Consider the following 20,843-nt stretch of genomic DNA (forward strand, 5'->3'; position numbering starts at 1 on the left):
GCATTCCTGCACATTCCTGTGCTCCTGCAGCTGTGCTGATGAAGAATGCTGCATATAGCACCATATTTTAGCCCCTGCCTGGTTCTATATACCTTATTTTGACACTGGCAGTGGTCGTATTGCTTATCTTCACAAACGTTATTTTTAGTTGCAGGAGCCTGCTCAGGAACCTCTCTGAATACTGCCTAAGATGTACATAGGGAAGAAGGTGACCTATTTTGACTCTCCAGAGGATACTTGCTGCCTTTTCACTAGGACTATTTTTTGCTTCTTAAAGAGAAAGTTGCCTTAGGCCGCCTTTAATACTATACTGAAGGTGCTTTGTACACAGGCAGGTATTATCTCTAAATTCTTCACCACTTTTTAGAGACACGCACAGATGGAATTCAGTGTTCAAAATGTGCAGTCCCTGCCAGATTTGCACTGGGAGGGAGACGGACCCTGCTTCACCTATTAATTTTCTGTGTTTCCAGACAGCTTTGGATCTAGCTTTGGTGGGATATGTCTCCTCAGATAGTACCTTGGTATTACTGCTTCCATAGTCTGGCTGGTTGATGGGACTGAATTTTTGGTTGCTCATGGGAGTGCTCATTTCATATGATTGGGTAGGCTTTGGCTGGGTAGTAGCCATTCTGCATGAATCCCTTATTTGCTAGTGATTATTAAATGTCTTATGGAGTAATAAAAGCAAAATAAAATCTTGTTACCTTTTCTGCCAAGGGTTTGATCTGCCACCTTGTAGATGTATTTTGAGTATGCCAGATCAGGGTTTTTTTTTGCATAATCTTTTCCTTTCTGAAGGATCACACTTAGTTTTAGACAGCAACTGCAGAGTAGTTCCTAGCTGGCAAAGGGCCTCTTCCTTAGATGTGCAGCTGGCAGGTGATTAGTGAAAACATTTTACAAAATATAGCCTTAAACTTGGTGTTGACAAGCTAGTGTTTAGTTTTGTGACCTACAGCCTCAAAGTTAATTTTCGATTTCGATTTTCGATTAATTTTCGATTTCGATTTTCCCTACACAATGCAACAGCTTGGGGAGAGTTTTAGCAAGATTATCTAAGAGCAGTAGTGTGTCTGCCTCAGCCCTTGCAAATGGGAACCTGAATTCTGATTAAATTTTATGAGCTACCTTACCAGTGTTAGTTTTATTTAAAGCCTGGCAAATTTACATCTTTCAGAAACAGTTTTCTCCAGCTAAGATTTTGGAACCAGATATCAAGAGACTGCCTGCACACAAAAGCTGCATAAACAGTTTTAGCACTTAGGCCATTCAAAGTCAACAAAACTCAGTTTGCAGTGCAGTGGGAGAAATTAACTTCGAGGTCTGTAGCAGGTCAGCAAAATTGACATACATTCTTTTTTTCAAGATTGTTACAATTCTTACAGACGCCCTTCCTTCTGTCTGCCCTTTCCTTAGTGTTACATTCAACCTCTGTCACCATGGGGTGAGTGGTCCCCTAAGGTGATCAGCTGTAGTTTTAGGTGAGTGGTGTTGGTTTAAGCAAGCTGTCAGCATGCACATACCATGTGCCAGGACAGTCACAGTGTGTGTTTCTTCCTCCTCTTTGCCAAGGAGTCTCTGATGTTGCTGGGATCTCCTCCTGAGAAAATCTGAGGTGGGTGTGCTCCATGCTTTACACCAGGCTCAATTTTACTGATCTGTCAGAATTTGATAGATCCAGTGGATTTTCTGTATGTTGGTCTTTGTTCCCTTTGCTGGCTCTAAGAAAAATGCTTTTTCTACATCCCAGGTTTTCAATAACTTCAGCTAATGGCAAGAGGGTTGCTTGTAGCTACAGGATCTCCACTGTAATGCTCTACCCCACTCTTGTGATACAGCGCTCATACTCCTTTGCACTTCATCCTGTTTCCCCACTTCTGAGGCTGCTGTTGCCACACCAAGCTGCTTTTCTTTTTTTTCTTTTTTTAAAGTGAAGATGACATCATTGTAACAGGGTCATAAGTATTTAATTCTGTTCAGTCTAACTGCTTGTCACTACCAACTATATGAAAATTATGGTTATGTCATGTGATTATTCAAAGATAATTAAAATTAAAAGAATAAACAAGTAGACATTAAGCATCTAAGCTTTTATAGCTAAATCAGCAAAACCAAATCTCTGTGCAAGTCAAGACATACTCAGACAAAGCCTTTCAAGTCCCAAGGCCCTTCAGAGTCATTAGGACATGTATTACAAGCACTGGTGATACTGTAGTCACAAGGCTACAAAGTGACAATACAAAGCACATGCAATGCATATTTCATAGGATGAGTAATTTGTTGTAGAACAGTCTTAAAGAATTCTTAGCAGTCAGGAGCTCTTTTAAATAAGTACGAAAGCCAACAGTGAAGCAATTAAAGGCCTGGTGGAGGTATGGTAATAAGAGAATGGTTCAAAAACTCCATCATTTTCCAGCTTGTAACACAACTTCAAAGGCAGAAGAGATATGCATCATCAAAGTTATGTTTTTATTAAGCAGGAAGCATCACCCCCCACATTTCATGTAAAAAGAAGTAGATCTAAAAAGTATTATTAATATTGGCTCTAAAGGAATGCACCAAAACAGAAGAATAAGAAACTGCACACAGAGAGGATAGAACTGCTTGAAGATGGGACAGCAGACCATGGGGAGTATGTCACTAGCTTTCAAGCTTGCTCTAGGGCAAGATTCAGGAAAAAAAAGCTTGTAGTAGTTTTGCAAATAAAACCATATATATGCTGATTGGTCCGTGTCTGCTGGGCTTGAGATTGGAGAAACCTGGGAATGCTGCAGCAACATAGGTGATGATTGTATTTCCATACTGATTTTGCATGCTGTTTCCAATGTTAGAACTTCATGGGATTTCTTTGTTTTTACTCTTTAGCTTGCCTGAAACTGCAAATGAATTCAGATGTGATCATTTTGGGCCCTGTTCTTTAGAGGAAATGGAACCAGACCAGAAGTGTTCCATGCCTTGTTGAAAAGCTTGCTATGTGGTCAGTGTTTCTAGGATTTTCAGAAATGCAATATGAGTCTTAATTTACTTTGTTCAAACAGAACAGAGAAAGCTTTTCAGTGTTAAACCAGCAGACTCTGCAGTGTCCTATTCACATTAGCCCTACATTTTCTAATTCCAAGTACCTCTATCTTTTTAATACCCTTCAGGGACTAAAAGTATTATTGATGAGTTTATGTGTATTCATGGTGATTTGCAGCATCTTGAACTTCATCATTTTTTTTTGTAACTTGTTTTCCGCTGCAGTCTCTTCACAAGTTTGTTGAACCAAATTAAATTACTAGGTCTTTAGGGAAAGTAATCTTAAGTGTGTCCTGTATAACTGTAGGCTTAATTTCTCTTTATATACTGAAATGTATAGATGCTGCTATAACTCTGTGAGAAAGAAGAACCCGAGGCCGTGGAATGAAGAGATTAGAGGTGATATAGGAATGAGCAGGAAATTTCTTTAAAGTAGCTGGGAAATCTATGATTCTTATGCTATTTGATAGGTATAAAATAGGAAAAACACCTTTATTTTAAGGATCCCTGAACTTCAGAGAGCAGGAACAAAACCATTAGTCCACAGAATACCATTTGTCTTTTGTTTGTATGCATGTTTACTCTCAAAGTTGCCACTTTCTCAAGCAATAGATTTGTTTTCATAATGCTGATTACAGGCTTTAAAGATGTTGGGGTTTTTTCCTACCTGTCCTTCATTACCAGGGTTTCTACACCTGAGGTGAAACCTAAATCTTTTACCATCTGCAGCATTCCAGAGTTGGGAATTATTTTCCTCCTACTACTAGTCTTTTTTGTTGTTGCTACTGAGGACCAGATTTTTCTTTCTCAAATAAATACAACTATTTAAAAAGAGTGTCTGAGAGCAGATAAGACATATTGTTAAAATTTTCATTCTCTGAAAGATTTTGAGTGAAACCATGCTTTCAGTAAAATAGGACCTATCTGGTCTGGGAGAAGCTTTGTAATTATAGGATAACTTTGTGTTCAGTACTACATTAAACCTGTATTTACAGTGCACCAGTGGTTTTGCTAACAGATATCGTAGGAAAGAGCTTATCACCGTGGGCTATGGGATGAAGGAAAAATGAGCCATGTTTTTCTTCTTTACCTACAGATAAGAACCAGCTAACCAGACTGCTCAAGAGAAGTCACATTTTCGCCCAAGTGTAAATGGGGCAGATGTACTTTGACAAGACAGTTGGTATCACTTAAAAATAAAAATCACACCTCTCATATCTGAAAAAGCCTAACCCAGAACCCTGAATTTTGGTGTATCTGTACTCTTTAGGTCAGCTGATGACCTGAGAGTTGACTCTTGATTGTCTCCTTAGAAAAATCAGATGGCTGTACATGATGGTTATGTAATTGTCCTCTTTTCTCCAGATATATGGACTCTTTTATGTGGGCACAGGACCTTGGGTGTGGATTTGAATATTTCAATACAGAAAACAAATTTCAGTAGTGAAATTCAGTGGTATGGTTCCCCATAATTTTTCTTCTGGTGGAGGGAAGTCCAAAGTCTCTTGTTTCTCCCATATCAATGGGATGAATAATGAAAGTCTTGCAGGTGATTCATCATGAGCTGCTACAGACTGAACTCCTTTGTTCTGAATTCTTAGTGCTGTTAAGACACCAGTTTTAAGTGTTTTTCCGTTTTGACTCATGGTTTTCTTTAGTAAAACACAGGAAACAGAATGTAGCCTATTTATTTTAGAAGGATTTTTTTACTTAAAAATGTTTTCTTAAAATAATTATATGGGAACAATATTGGAGAATGTTTTTGAGAAAGGCAGAAAAATACTGAAGCTAACATTTTGTGCACGATTAGATAAATTAGGTTTCTAAGATGCTCGCTATAAAGATGCAATTTATTTCACAGAAAGCAGACAATAATAGCATTTAATGGTTACTTTCCTCGTTCAGGTGATAAAGAAATGTCTTACTGTAAGACCAAATATTGTTTCTGAAGTTAAAGACTGATGGTTAGTAGCCTTCATCAGGAATTCCTGTGTTCTGGTATCATTTTCTGTCATTGTTAATTTTACAAAGTTTAAGAAAAATGTGACAGAACTTGGTTTTAAATCTTTGGAGACCAGATATCACATAAAAATGACTATCTAAATGTGAGATCTGGGAATATGCCTAGCAGTTTCCCCAAAGATCTTTAAACATAATTAAAACTCAAGTAGCATTGTGTACTGACTGTTCTGAGTGCTAGCCTTAACTGTGAGAGTTCTCCAAACTAGGGATTGCTGGATTAAAGTTTAGAGAATTCAGTGGAAATATCAGATTCTTCAGTATTAGAAAAATAAATTTCAAGTCTCTCTTGCAGCTTTTAAATGTTTATGACACCAGTCTTTCTTTCTTATCTCAGTATTAATAAGGTGGGACTGGCAGAAAATGATGAATCAGAAATGACAAATCCTGAAGTTGCCAAGGGAGTCATAAACTTCCTGCCTGAAAATTGGCATCTACCAAGGGAAGCTATCAACGGCTAAAATAGAGATAATATTTTAGCTGCCATTAAAAGCCAAAGAGTTTTGGAAGTCTAATAACCTTGAAAATTCTGCATTTCACGTTTTGGCTGAAAATGAAGTTTGTGATTTTCAGGATGGAAGACACTGAAACAGAGCAGCACGTTGGCATGGGAGTACCTGACCTTTTATGAGAGACTGACAAAAGAAAGGATAGAGCATATTTCTTGTGAAAACAGTAAGGGAAGAAGTAGATCTTGGTTGAAATTTCAGAACATTGTATCCTACTCCACTGGTAGTTATTTTATACTGTGGTATTTACTTGAATTGTGTATGCAAAAATTCTTATTTTTTAACACAGAAATTTGTGTTGCTGACCTGCTGCATTCTTTTTCATATTGAAATTACCCAATTGTGTGTATGTACCAGCATCCTGTGAAGCTGTATTAATAGAATCTGTCTGAGAACCATATGCTGTGTTTCAAACTGCCGTTTTTTTTTTTTTTTTTTTGCTGGGACTGTAAATGGCTAGAGACTGTACAAAATATGACAATCAGGAAAAATCTGACTAGGTCTCAGGGAGCATTCTGAAGTGTATTTATTCAGAGCTATGTATTATTTGCACCATGAACCATAGGGTTTGGTGTTTCTTTAATATGTAACTATTAAATGTATAAAATGGGAAGATTCAGGCTGCAAAATGAAAGATGACTTTTTTTTTTTTTTTTCTTTTGAAAAATCACAGAATTGACAAATGGAGGACCTGTCTGTGGCTTGCTTATATTCATATTTTAAATGTAAGGAAAAAACTTTCCACGGACACTTTTTTTAATGTCAACAGTGTCAATTGTTTAAAATTATAAATGATGAACAGTAAGTGCATAAAAAATTCCCAATGCTTTCTTAACCTAACAAATCAGGTTTCTTGAAATAAGATTTATTTCTCTCCTTAAGTGCTTTTCTTAAGTGCAAAAAGAACAGATGGCTATTGCCATGCAGTTAGAAATGCTTTGTCTTTGACAGTACAAAACTATTCTTTGAAATTCCAGTAAGAAGTATCAACTTGTCAGGCAAGGAAGTTTTACTGTAAATTATAGAACATGAACCAGTGTATCAGCAAGATTAAAAAAAAATAATACATTATTGCTACAAATCATTAGTAGTTTAGTTCTTGAAAATCTCAAGAATGCAGTGAACCTAGAAACTATTATTAAAAAAATAAAACAAAAGAAAAAACAAGGAAAACCCAAGAAACATATTAGAAAAATAAAACATAGTCAAGTAAGATTAATAAAAATTGTGATCAGTGTGCTGATGTGTCATTACTATGCAGGAATTTCTCTTTGAGAGATACTTCTGTGATTCAGGTGCTGTTAGGTTACTGCTTCTGTTTTTTTTATCTATGCAGAGAAAATTAATACTTTGCTCTTGAGATTATTTTTTGTGTACTGAATCCCTTCCCAATCTGCAATATTTCATACAGCATCACCTAAACTGCACCTGTGTGCTCAAAGCTATGGAGTTTTTTAGTTGTGCAGCATTCATAGCATCCCAAATGCTGGCCAGACATGTTACAAAAAATATCTAGTAAACCAATGAAAGCTGCTGAGCATCTGAAATGCTTTTTGCTTCATAATATGCCTAAAGGTCTTCTGTTCAGTCAGCAGCAGTCTCTGAGGTCTCTGCTTCCGAAAGCAGTTTGAAGCCAAAGGAATTCTGCTCTTGCAATCATGTCTCTTGTACCTGAGGGAGGCTAAAGCTGACTGCCTCTGTAAATCACATTGGTTCTCCTGCATGTGGTGCTTGCTCTTGTTCTTCTTTCTTTCCTTGACATATGCTACTTTGATAAATTCAGTTTGGCAGTCTTGCTTGAGGAAGAGGCTTTGTATTTGCCACTTCTTTATATACATGATTTATTTTTCTCAAAATCAACTGTTGGCATCATTCCCAGTCTCCTCTCTAACTCTGTAAAATTACTTGTGGTAATATCCATCAGTTTTAACTGCTTTTTAGAGTTAATGCTGGGTTCCAATCACAACCAGCTATCTGAAAGGAAACTGATTTTTCAAAAAGTGTTGAAACTAGAAATGGTTATCAGTGCTGCAATGTGTGTGTGTTGGAGCACATCTGGGCTGCCTGTGTCTGATTTTGGTGCCTCAATATGAGAAAGACATTGACAAACTGAGCAGAGCCCAGACAGCTTTCCAGGTGATTGCCTGGAGTGTGAGGAGGGGTCTGGGAGAACAGTGCTCCTTCATTCTGCAGAGGAGGCTAAAGGAGGTCACTGGCTGCCTAGTGGTCATTTTCTGCTACCTAATGGGAGATTTTGAAGAAAGTGGAACTGGACTCCTCCCAGACATGCATAGCAAAAAGATCAGGGACAACAGGCAAATTGCAAGGAGAGCAATTCCAATCAAGTGTAAGAAATTTCACAGCAAAGATGATGAGACAGCTTTCTGGGGGGCTAGAAAGCAGGGCATACTTAATGGATTTTTAAAAACTCACTCATTAGAGTAAAAAAAAAAATCTAAGGATTGCTTTAATCAACCTCAGACAAGTAGTAATTTTACATTAACATTTAGGTCCCTTATAATTTATTTTAACTGTTAATTTTAATTGATCTGTGAGGAGCTTTAACAGAGATATGTGGACACCTTCTAGTTGCAGTTACCTATTGTATATTTAGTGACTAAAGGTGCTTATTGGCTCTCTGATTCATAGACCCTTTTCATTATTTTTCATTAACAAGTAGCCTTAGAGAGGCTTTTAAATTACACTGTAGAATCCATTTTCCTGTCCTTTTGTATCAAGGAAAATGTTAGCAAGACTTTTTTATTAAAATGGTCCAGTAGCTCTGAAAGAGATTCTTTTCTATGGCTGTTTACTTTTATTTAGGTTTATTAAGATATCCTTTAGAAACTAAAAGTACCATGGGAATCCAGTTGAACACTTTCAAAGAAAAAATTAAATCATACTCAATGCAAGAGAGTATATCTGAAAATATTTTTGTATTATCTACTAGTAAGGATATGGGTCATGTGTTAAAAATTTGTGGATATATTTCCAGACATGCAGGAGTTCCCATGCTGAGGAAAAATAGCGGTAAGCAATTAAACTTCAATATTGGGTAAATGCAATTATGTGGAGGAACAGCAGAACAAGAACAGAGTTCAAGGAGATGTTCTAATCATCTTAAAATGAGGGCCTGCAATTGTATTCCCAGACATGTTTTTTCCATTTTAATTCTCAACACATATATGGTCTTTCAATCCACAGGACTAAAAGATAATTTATGGCCTTCATAATAATGCTTCATTATGCTTAGAGGTTCCATTACATTCCTGTGCCAGACCACAAAAGACAAATATCTAAAATTAAACAAAGAGACATCAAGTCTCATCTCCACTTGATGTGTACAGTGTCATGCCATTCAGCTAAATGAATCAGAACTAATGTCAGAAATGGTCGTTGGTTTTTTCACTTAATTCTTCAGGTTGAAAGTGAAAATCTGACTCTTTAATAAAGAGTCAGATTTGTGTCCAAGACAGAATATAGACCCCTTCTTGTATTTCTGCACCCCATTATGTCTTGATTGCCTTTTGGGTTTTGCACATCAGTCTTAAATGAAACTAGGTTTTAGAAATAGTGTTAGGTCCAGGAAATGTATAGTTCAGATTAAAAGCTTTCTAGGCAATATAAGCCTGCAAAAAAAAAAAAAAAAAAGCTGCTTCCAGTCTATCAGAACAAGTAATCCATTTTGGTAGGTTGAAGAATGACTAGGTTTTTGTGTGCCTTTGGATGCTGAGTTCTTCAACATTTCAAAGATGCCTTTCAGTGTAACTTCAAACACCTTCTGAATCTAGAGGGTGGGATAAGTAGAGGAAAGACCAGGGCTCTTGTTATGTTCATCCTTCAATGAGTGCATCATCGTCCACATTAGTAACCAATTTTATCCAAATTTATCCAAAAACAAATTTTATCCAAATTTGATACTTTTAACATTGATATGTAACTGCTGTGCTAGTTAAGACTTTGTCCCAATGGCAGGCATTGATGAATATCTAGAGAAGTGAAATTTGCATACAGTTAGGTGAGAGTTATCCATTTTTGTTATGAAATTAAAAATCCTTCAGATATTGTCTGTTTGTGTAAATGTTGTCAGTGTTTTCCTCTCAGTTGTCCAGAGTGGAAGCTATTGCCATAATACCATAATTGTTTCTGTAGCAAGGTCGCAGTCATCCATGCCATAACCTCCCCAGCCTCTCTGCTAGTCACTCTGTCTCTTCTCACCATCATGTAAATGAAACCTAGGCTTGTCCCTTGCCAGTCTGACTGACCTCTCCTCTTGTGAGTATCAGGGCTGGTTAGGATCATGTGTGCAGTGGCACTGGATCTAGGTCATTTATACCCTTCTGCAATGTCCATGAAGGAAGCATGTGTGTGTAATGCCATGGGACATCTTGCTTCTAGAAGGATTACAGCACACTACCACAAATAGAAACATATATGGGGCCCCCAAATCTTTCCAGCCTTGCTTCTCAAACAGTTATTGTTAATAATAATATTAAAGCTAGATTTAGAATGATAAAACTAACACAATTTTTAAACAATATTTTCTTAAGACTGAAACACATAGAATCTCAGCATTTGCCAAGTTACTATTAAACAAGGCAGCATCTCCTGTCATGTTGATGTGAATTCTTTACAAATCATTTAAAGATAAGCAAACCAAAACAAATCTCACAGCAAGACTCACTGTCTCCTACTGAGATCACAGCACTGTGCCTTGGGCTCTAGCTGTGGCTCATCAGTGCTGAGTGAAGGGGTATGATTAATTCCCAGGTGGCTACTGCCTGCTTGGTCATGGTCAGCAGGGTGTCCAACAAGTCCTTCTCTGCAGACATTTGTTCCAGTCGCTTAGCCACCTGATGCCAGGAGTCGTGTGCTTCCAGCCCCTTTCTGCATGGGACTCCTGCTTACATAATTTTTGCTTTGCCTGCTCTGCCTTTGGTACCACAAGGCCTTGGAGGAGACACAGTCCATCTCTTTCTTTGCACCTCTGATAGCATCCAGATTGCTCAGTTCCTCTGTGGCATGAGTGGTCCACCAACACAGACATGCTCCAACTTCCCTGCTGTCATTGCCTCGTAGGAGACTGCGACTGATGCTAGCATTGCTTGTGAGCTTGAAAAAATGTAGAAGATATGTTTAAGACCCTGTACAGGAAATTTCAAGTGATCTTATATCCTCTTACACTTGATTTTTGACTCCATGTTGAGCTTTTTGTTTTTTTCATAAGAGGTCATTGTGAATACATCTTCATAAAATTTGGCAGCTCTTTTGATTTCAGGACATTTTCTGTTTGTCAATACATGGAATTTTTTAGATGCTGTGATTTTTAATTTTCTCATTGAACTGAAATTTCACAGATGTCACCTACTAAATTTTAATCTTTTCCTGTGCAACTAGGAACACTGTTAGTCACAATGTTGGCTAATGTGCAGTCCAAGAAGGTTTCTAAATTTAGACTCCTTTCTCAGGAGGGTAAGTAACAGGCAGCTGGATGAGAGGAAATGTCACTTATTCCACCACAATACAGAAGTCATGAGCTGAGGGGAGATCTTCTATGGTTTGAAAATAAGCCTCCCCATTTATGTAGAATTAAACATCAGCAAATAGTAAACAAACGGAATATACATTAGAGCCTCTTCTCCTGTGGCATCTGACTGAAATTAGGTTCTACTCTCTCTAAATCCATTTGCTAGGGTCGGCTGCAGGTATGAGGAAAAATTAAAGTTCCTTAATGTTATTTGATGAGAAATTCATACCTTTAATTCCAGAAGCTGGAATAGCTGATCTCTCGCTGGAGGTCAACAAATACACAAGGCCAAATAATAAATCATATCAAGGTTGATAATTGCTATCAGCTCTCATTTATAAAAATACTTACTTACTAACATTTTTAAATTAGAAATGCTTTCCAGTAAAGAGATTCATAGGGCATTTTATTTTCATGCATGAGAAATTAATTGGGTAATTTTACAATGGCATATAAAGATTTTTGATTCTGATATAAGCTAAGAAATCTTGGCTTTTGTAGCTATGTTGTAGTAGTTAATAGACACAAAATTCCAACTACCCATTTTTGCACTCCTCCTAAGTCTGATAGTCCTTTATATGAATATCCACATTTCTGAATGCACAGCCAGCTTCCGAGAAGATTCTGCACTCCTGAGAGACTCTTTAGCCTATTTTCCAGTCAGTATGATTTTTAGAAACCTGAGTTCAAGTACATTCCTATAAAAATATTGAACAAAAAAATTAAGAAATCTTGCCTTATACAACAACATAAGGAAAGCAATGCTTCAGACAAAGCAGGACAATAGGAAAAGACTAGCTCTTTCTTGGGAGGTTTGAGCCATGCAGTCATCACATTTGTTATCTTACAGTCAACATGATGTGAGTAGAAGTCAGATGCTCATTAATTCAGTCAGTCCATCTACGCAAAGCTTGCACTTTTTGAACTCATCTGTTCAATTTGTTTGAATACTTTAGTACTCTTCATATTATTGAAAATGTCACGTTTTTCCAACAACAGACCATGATGGACAACATATCAGTCTCCAAGTGTATTCACTGCTGGTTTTCTTTCCATCAAGCTATTGTGGTATTTGCTTTCAGGCATCGTTAGGGTATCAGCAATATTCATTATATGTTTCTCAAATGTGAAGGAAAGTGCATGTTCAAGAAGCATCAAAATGCAATATTTTAATGTTTCTCCAAAATGAGAGTCAGAGGGACTTTATAATTAAAATCTGAGTGATTGCCTTTAATTTGAAGAATTTGTAAGGTTAATTCCTGTATATTAGGGCCAAGGCACCCTGGTCTTCCTTTCATGGAGATATTTCCCAGAAGATAGTGTTTCTCAATTACAGCATTTAAAATAGAGGAGTTTTTTTAAAATTAAAACTAGTCTTCAAAGTATTTAAGAATTCAGAACAAGTTAGGCAAGGAAAGGCATAGTACATAATTGGAAAAAGAATCTTTAGACTTACCAGATGAGAATCCAGGGTAAAAGGAAATGGCAATCAAGACCACTTTCTTCTTTTTCTCCTCGCTAAAGGTACATAAATAAAGTTTTAGGAGTAAGACAATTCTTTCCCTCTGCTGCATAAATGGAAGAAGTACAGAAATTGTGTTTATATAACTTGTTCTGCAGAAAGGGTAGCTTGAAGCTCACCAGCTGTAAGATGAAATCTAGGAAATTATTGCCAGCTCAGCAAACATGTAAAGAGATTAATTAAATTAATTTTAAAAAGTAAAATTAAAATGTACTTGATGAAAAAGAAAATTAAATTTACTTGATGACTTATGAATTGTACTGACACTGACTTATCTCTTCACATCATCAACTTATGACTCATCAAGTTTGTTTGTTGGTTTTTCTATTATTGTTTTATTATTTCTATTTCCTCCTTTCCATTAAAGAAAAAAAAAAAAAAAAAGCATGACAATTATTATGTTTTGTGCTTGGAAGTCACGTATTCTGAAGGTAGCCAATTGAAAATGTGTTAAAAATAAAAGCATATGTTAATTTTTGTGTGTTAACCTGGAATAATTGTATTCCCTTAAGATGTGACTGAATGTACATGAGTGAATGTTACAATAAATAAAGCAAATATACTATAAGAAGTGTTCTTCTTAGATATGAATGCCTTTTCTTTCTTATAAACAACATGTTTTCCTCAGTGTGCTGGTATTGCAGATGAACTGAACTGACACATAGATTCATCACAGTGAGGTGACTGTATCAGTTTTAACATCTGAAATGTGTAGTCAAACATGGTATTCCATTTATCCTGATGGACATCTGTCTCTAGGCTGCATGTACTCAAGGGGAGCGGTTGATAGAGGTTGGTGGACACACCAGTTAAATCAGTAAGCATCCAAACATGTCTTACTTCTTGACAGTGCAATTATCTGCAGCTGTGTTCACTCTTATCTTTTCATTAGTCCTTCCTGTTTCACGTTTATTCACACAGAAGAGGAGGATGACTCTCCCACTCTTTAGAAGAAGCTTGCACTTATATGTCCTTAATTGCCCCAAATAAGTGGGTTTTTTCAGTAAGTCGTGGTTCTGCCTTTTTGGGAGAAGAAGTAAGGGAATGGTACATGGCTGGAAACCTAACATTTACCTTAAATCCTTGGACTTTGTGTATTTTCCCAGATCCACCTCCCTACAAGAAAAAAAGAGGAACTTACTGGAGGAGAACATATAATGCATTGAAAACACTCAAGTTATCATTCAACTTAAGGGATTTTCTGAAATGAAGGAGTGTAAAAAATATAAAAGAATGGCTGATTTTAGCTAAGACGAGAATTTTAGTGATGCTCTGTCTTGAAATTGCATCTTGATATTTTCATTTAATTCTTACATTCTACATTATGAGAGCAAGTGACTAATCTTTTCCTTGGTAGTGTTGAATAGGCAAAAGATTAGTCACTCATACTAAGGTGTTGGTGAATAGAAGTTTGTGATTTGATTAAATCTTCCTTCAGCTGTCACTTTTCCAAGTTGAAGAAACTTAATCTATCTAGTGTATTTTACTTTTCTGTACAAAAGCCATTTCATTGCCCTTTCAGTTGCCCTTTTAGCTACCTTTTGCAATCCCACTGTGTCATCTTTGGTATGAGACACCAGAATTGAGGATACTAGTCCAAATACAGCATATATTGTATATATTCGCTGGCCTCCTGCGATCAGTGACTAAATTCTTGTTGGAGTTAAACTTTTTATCTTGTTAGCTCACTTGGTTTCTAGATTTGATTACCCAGTGCTGGGTAAACTGAATTTCTAACAACTTCTCTTCAGTGACAGAGGAGGAACAAGAAAGGAAAGGAGAAAAAGGGTAAACATGCATTTCAGCTTGGTGCAGTTGTACTGAAGTATTCAGGGAGTTTCATACTCTTTGTAATATGTAAGGTTAGAGTTTGTTTGGAAAACAACAATTGTGAGCCTATTCATCTCAAAACAATAAGGGGTTGGGGGTGTTCCTCTGATTCTGATTTTTAAATCTTACTGAAAATAGAAGCAGCATGGTGCTTTTTATTACATAACAATTGTTGAAGTTTTAATTATCTTTTTCTATATCTGTTCCACGGAGATTCCAAGCATTGTTGAATATTTCCAGGGGGTAACATGAAAAAGAAAAGGAATTATGAGGAAAAATGCCCTGTTCAGCAAGTTTCTGCCAGGAAGACTTGCCATACCACATTAAGCAGTTTTGTGTGGAGGTTTGTCTTAATGTAAACCTTAGTAATTTTCTAAGCAATTGGTGTTGCAGGCTGTCACTTTAGCTGGAAAGTAGCAGTAAGGAACACCAAGAGTAAGTAAAAGATTGGTATGATTGTCTTTCTCCTGGTGGAGAAAGAAAATCAATAATCTATTATTGATTTTAAGCAGCAAAGGAATTTTCTTCTGGGTTTGTAGGATGGATGCTTAAAGGAAAATTTATGTACTGATATTCTTAGTATCTCTAGTGGTGAACTCATTGGATTTTCTTTTCATAAACTTTTATGAGTAAATAGGTAATTTATAATCACAAGTATTAATGAATTAATAAATGCCTCTTTGTGAATTCAGCATACAGCTGTAAGCATAGAATTGCAGTAATTTATGCTGTTACTATAAAAGTAGTCATATAGTAGTCAACACAGAGCTCTGGCCTCAACTATGGAAATCAGGCTTATTAAGTCCTTTGTGATGATCCTGCATAAAATTTTACTGCATAGGATCTTGGCGATGCTTTGTCAAGCTTATTTTTTACATGTCCCAAACTGCTGTGCCTTTACAAGCATTTCCCATGACTGACATCACTGCATACACTTTTATTATTTTCTGTGTGATAAGATGCATAGAGAGAAAGGAAAAAAAGGCTTTTTAATTTTGTTAGTTCTTCTCCAGAGCAAGAGACTGCCATTGTAATTTTCCTGTTTCCTGGGCTGGGACTGTCAACATCACTCTCATCGATTCCCAGAGCCTGATTCTTTCCACCTTATTCCCTCCCTTGCTGTAAGAAATTGAAAGGCACTATGGGATTTTTTTAATGTATTTTCTGTTGTCTAATTAAGTTTATGATGGTATCTGCCTCAGCATATGCATGAGGAAACCTTTGCAGGGATTTCAGGTAGTGCACAAGAAAGCCTAGAAGTTTCCACTGGAGCGGCTGCTGCTCCAGCCATTTCACTGTTACCCTCACTTCCTTGTTCTCACCAGATCTGCAGGTTCTTTACCTGGCCTTATGATTCTGGCTTATTAGCTGCCTAGCTCCTTACAAATGAGATCTAGGAATCAGCCCTTGGGTGCCTTATATATGGAGTTTCTTAGATCTGTTTGGTGCTTTAATAATTAAAAAACTTATCAGAAGTTTTTACTTTCTAAAAACAATTTAGGTGAGCTCAAATGATCCATCCAATATGCTGCCATATTCAGACATTATATATGTACCATACTCTGAAAAGAATGTGCATCTTCAAGGAGGTTTATTTTATTTTTCATTAGTGACAAAACTAATTTCCCATCACTAGCACCAGCTAAATTTTTCTGTATAGTTCATTCTTTGCTAATTGTCATAGTTAGGCATTTTGTGGTTCTATAGACTATTATTTTGCATGTAATTGCATGAAATTAGCTGAATACTTGATGTGTTTATATATGAGTGTGTCAATGTTCATAATGTACCATATATAATATGCATATAAATTGAAAAATAGTCCTGTTTTATGACAAACTGCATTTGTCATACACAGGACGAATGCAGCACAGATTAATGCTTTTGACATGAAGCAGTATATTCAGTAAGGATTAAATACTCTAAATGGCTTATTCCCACTTCTGTTGAATTTAATAGCAGTTAAAATTCCTGGCTTTTCACAGTATGCCTGGACACACACAGCCAGTCAACACTTCCTGAAATGTGGGGTCTTTATTATGAAATGGGCTTTGAGCCTTGTGTCAGCACCCTGATTCTCCTGTGAATTGTCTGGATAATTATTTTCATTTTCAGTCATCTCACAAAGGCCATTTGACCAATGAAATATTTTAAAAAGTTAACTCGTGTTTGGCTATATCTTCTCAGTGGAAATAGCAATGACTCTTCTGGGTACCCTTTAGTCTTTTTACATAAATCTCTAGTACCTAAGAGGTGTTGCAGGGAGATAAAACCAGATCATATTTCCTAATATAGTACTAGGCCAGCATTTCTAGGAGTAGAAGCACAAAATTGTGTTGATAATTTTTCTCTCATGCTCTAAGAATAGAAGGTAGTCAAACACTTACTTTGACAAATGTAATATGTTCACCGATGTATGAACTTGCATAATTCTATGACTTCTGTTTGGGCAGTTACTCATCTCTTGAAGGTGAATAAAAATAGTTCAAGTAATGTATTACACAAAACCTTATGCATAGCCCAGCCAACTTTCTACAGAGTTTTTCTTCAGCTGCAGAAAATCTCACTAAAATTTATTTACTAGCTTGCTTTCTGTAACATAGTATCACTCCAAACACTCCCTTGTCTCATTAAACTTGGCATAAAATTAAATAACAGTGTTACACAACAGCAGGACGAACTACAACTAGTTGCACTCAAGACATTTGGGGGGTGTGGGGTGGTAGGGACTTGTTTCTGAAGTTCATTTAATCAGTAAAAAAAGCCCTGGGATCTTATCAGAATTAGTATTTGGTGCAAGTGCAGAGTAAGAGAAATTGGTAATGATGTTGCATTCAAACCAAATAAACCAAGATAATGCAAATAAATCTAATCTACTCTTCAGAACAGTAAGTTAAGTTATACTCTATGTTAAAAACAATAAACTGTGTGTATTTGTCAAATGTATATAGCTATCTTTTGATATAATGTCATTTTTAGGGCATTCAGAAAAATCAGATTAGAAGAATACTTAGTTTTCAGCACTGACTATATTTTTAGAATTTTTCTTATGCTGACAGTTCTTTCATTTACTGCAGGCAAATTATTTTCTACAGTTTAAGATTCAGAATTTATTAAAAATCATTTCACAGAATCCTTCTTTAGAACCAATCCTGGTCATGATCTATGGTATTGCAAGGGACAAAGAAGTTTTTTACTACTGACTGTTCTGTCCCCAAAACTGATAGACCAATGGTACAAGGGAAACTTCAGCAGAGTACCGGCTGGTAAGGGATGCTAGATACATCTCCCAGGTATCTCAGGAGAACTAACAGAAAATGCAGGATTGTGTCCAGAGCTGGGAATTCCAGGGTTGGTAAGGAAAGTGTACAAGCATTGCTGATCCAGCATGAGCCCTGGAGACTGGAGGTTTTGCCTACTTACTTTTCAGTTCATGTAAGTGACTTTTGATGTCTGAAGTAGCTCCAAAGCTACAGTGAAGTCTTCTGCCATCTTGATTGGCAAAGCCTTTTCTCTCTTTCCTTTGTCACAGGCCGCTGAAGAAGACTTTTCCACAGGCACGGCTGTGCACAAGTGCAGCAGAGATCACAAAGCAACATCAGCTTCCTTTCATTGACATAGTGCTGGTTGATTCATGCCTTTGCTGTCAGAAGTGCTAGGCTTGTCCTCAAGGTCTACTGACTGTGGTTAGGCCAGCAGAACTTCACAGCTGTTCTGAAACATGATGCCTGATGCTACAACATGGCTGCAGGGTGGGCAGCACAGCGGGAGTGCTTGGGCACATGCAAAGGTAATTGTGCTGCCTGGCAGCTGTAAATAGTGCTGGTTGGTACAGGAGCGGTAAATAGGGTAAGGTGGAGGTTTCGTTCTGACACGGCTTCACAGTATGTCTCTCAGCCAGTTTATATTCAGATGATGAACAGGTTTATTTCCATTTCTAGCAGTAATGGATTCCTAACATCCTCAGAAGAGATTTTAAGTTAAATTAAAAGATTAGCATGTCTTTTAGATGTTTTGCTTTTCAAAGTCTTCCTTCTATCATCTTGTTAGTATTGTACTTGCAAAAGTGAGAAAGAGAAAATATGGATGTATATGGATAACTGGCTGATTTGTGTAGTAGTATTAATTTCATATGGCTGTAATCACTGTAGGGTAGTTTTTTTCCCTTCAATCTCCCTATTTCAGTTTTTCTAGGTATCAGACATCCAAGACAAGCAGGTAGGTTACAGTTTCCCATGCAAAGATGCATTCTGGCTTATTTTCTTATTGTCTATTGGAAAAACAAGTTCATTCAGTGACACACTCACTAGTTTGAAGATTAAGACCTCTATAGCTTTGAAGCATGGAACATTATTAAGACAGCCTGTTTATTTCTCCTTAGAGTTGGGTGCTACTAATGATTACTAAGGTTTGAGGAATCTGAATGGTTATTACATTTTAGTTGCTACTTCGATGTTGCACATGCATGGTCTGTTGAGTATGAAATCTTTAGGGACTGCTTTAGTATTGTCAGTGCAATTACTGCAGTACTTCAGAGCGATGCAATCTGGAATATTGATGTCGCAGCAACAATCGCAATTCACAAATGGCCATGTTCAAATTTTAAGAACATGAACGTTGTAGCTTATGCTGGTGACCAGAACAGGAGCTCAATGAAAAAAACATTAATTTTCTTTTATTAGTGCATTTTAATAATGTGATTTTTATTCACTAAAGCCATAGCTGCTTTATAAGTTGGCCAATGTAAATGTCAGTTATGCTTTGAACTAACATGATTTTGCTCTTGCTTTGGCTCAAATGTTAAATATTTTTTACTAAACTCATGACTGCAGGAAAGTAGCTTGGCAAAAGATAACAGTGAAAGATTTGAAAAGCAAACAGGTGTCTGAAAAATCAGATATTGAAGCAGTGAAAAATTGTGTTTAATTTTGATCATGTGTTTAGTCAAAATAAAGTGGAGGATTAAAAATAATGTGATAGAAGTGGGCAGTGTAATGAATAGGTTCAATATTTGCATATAATAGATTTCAAAATATTTGAGAAGGCAATATGAGTCAACAGAAAATATAATTTAATCTGATTTTCATTGAATGTTGCTTGTTTGATCAAAATTTTTCATAACTCATGGATTAAAGACAACTATGTCTTCATTTTCTGTGATGAAAGGAAATTATTTTCCCCTGACAATGGAGATCAGAAGAATTAATTTTCACCTCTTTCTGGGTTTTTGGGGGTTTGTTTTGTTTTTGTTTTGTTTTGTTTTGTTTGTTTTTTGGTAGAATGCACAGATAAGCTGGAATGTCTGGTTTTATTTGGATGAGCAAGTCTGATTCTGTTCTCTTTCAAAGTTTTCATTTTTTTAAGAGAAGGAAGTAGATCTATGTAAAGGAGTTGAACTGCTCAGAATGTGGAAAGAAAGAAAACCTAAAATCCTTTCCCTTTTTCTCTTTTTTCCTGCTTAGTATAAATGTTGTATGTTTGAAAGCCAGAGTGCTTTGTTCCAGCCATCAGCCAGGCTTACAGAGATATTACTGCTTGCTTCTTCTTGTAAGCAAACATGTTAATCAAGAAGTGAGATGCATTTCAGTGTCTAGACAAGCTGAGGTGTCTTTTCCAGTTAAACTCTAATGTATAGTTTTCAGTAAAATCTCCTGGTTTATTATGGATACAACAAATAATTACAGACTCTTAAATATGTATTCTTTGAAAGATTAATTTCCACAGCCTGGAATTATTTATTTGTATGTTTGAGAATTCTCTTATTTATTCTCTGCCCTTGCAGAGGACTAAAGATAACTCTATGGCTATTAATAGCAATGTAAAGAACTGTATTATTGAATTTGTTCCTAATTAGGATTCACTCTTTACTACAGTCCAGTGAAGAAAAATACAGATTCTTATGCTCTGCAGTTCCCTCTTTCACTCCATCAGTAAAAACTGTCAGCATGAATGAACATGTTCTGTGTCTCTACAACATCTTGGTTCATGGATTCCTCTTTTTATTGCTTCCTTTATATCATCATGATGCATTCTTTATTCTTGTTCTCTTTTTTGAGATAACAGTGCCACCCTTTAAGATCAGACTTACTGGTTGTAAGGAACCTAGTTTCATCTGCAGAATAAGAATCTGATGTCAGTGAATTGAAATAGGTTGATTTAATTAAGAAGAGAACTAAAACTTTATTTCATTATCTGTAATGTGGGTGTGCTTTCTTAGACAAATCATACTACAGTTCTAATGCTTTAAAGATTTAATCTTTTAGATGTCAGGACTCTGTTCTGCCTGTTAACTCAGTTTATTCTAATTGGAAGCCTGTAATATGGAGCTAGATAATCTGAACATAAGGGTGTTTCTTCCTCGCTAAGCTTGTGAAATTCCTGCATATTTTCTGCTTCAGTAGAAGTGAATCTTTAC

General features: G+C 36.4%; 1 protein-coding gene across 5 annotated transcripts in view; it reads left to right on the forward strand.

Moving 5' to 3' along the window:
• Positions 1–20,843, forward strand: part of PRR16 (proline rich 16) — a 147,975-nt gene that overhangs the window by 62,160 nt on the left and 64,972 nt on the right. The window contains exon 1 of one of the 5 annotated variants that reach the window (XR_010994655.1): positions 10,964–11,021. The exons of the other annotated variants lie outside the window; for them this stretch is intronic. The gene's annotated coding sequence lies outside the window, so the exon portion shown is untranslated. Of the gene's footprint in view, positions 1–10,963; positions 11,022–20,843 lie in introns of those variants that run through there. 5 annotated transcript variants of the gene reach the window in all.

Source organism: Anomalospiza imberbis, chromosome Z, assembly GCF_031753505.1.
Source record: "Anomalospiza imberbis isolate Cuckoo-Finch-1a 21T00152 chromosome Z, ASM3175350v1, whole genome shotgun sequence".
NCBI classification, from domain to species: Eukaryota; Metazoa; Chordata; class Aves; order Passeriformes; family Viduidae; genus Anomalospiza; species Anomalospiza imberbis.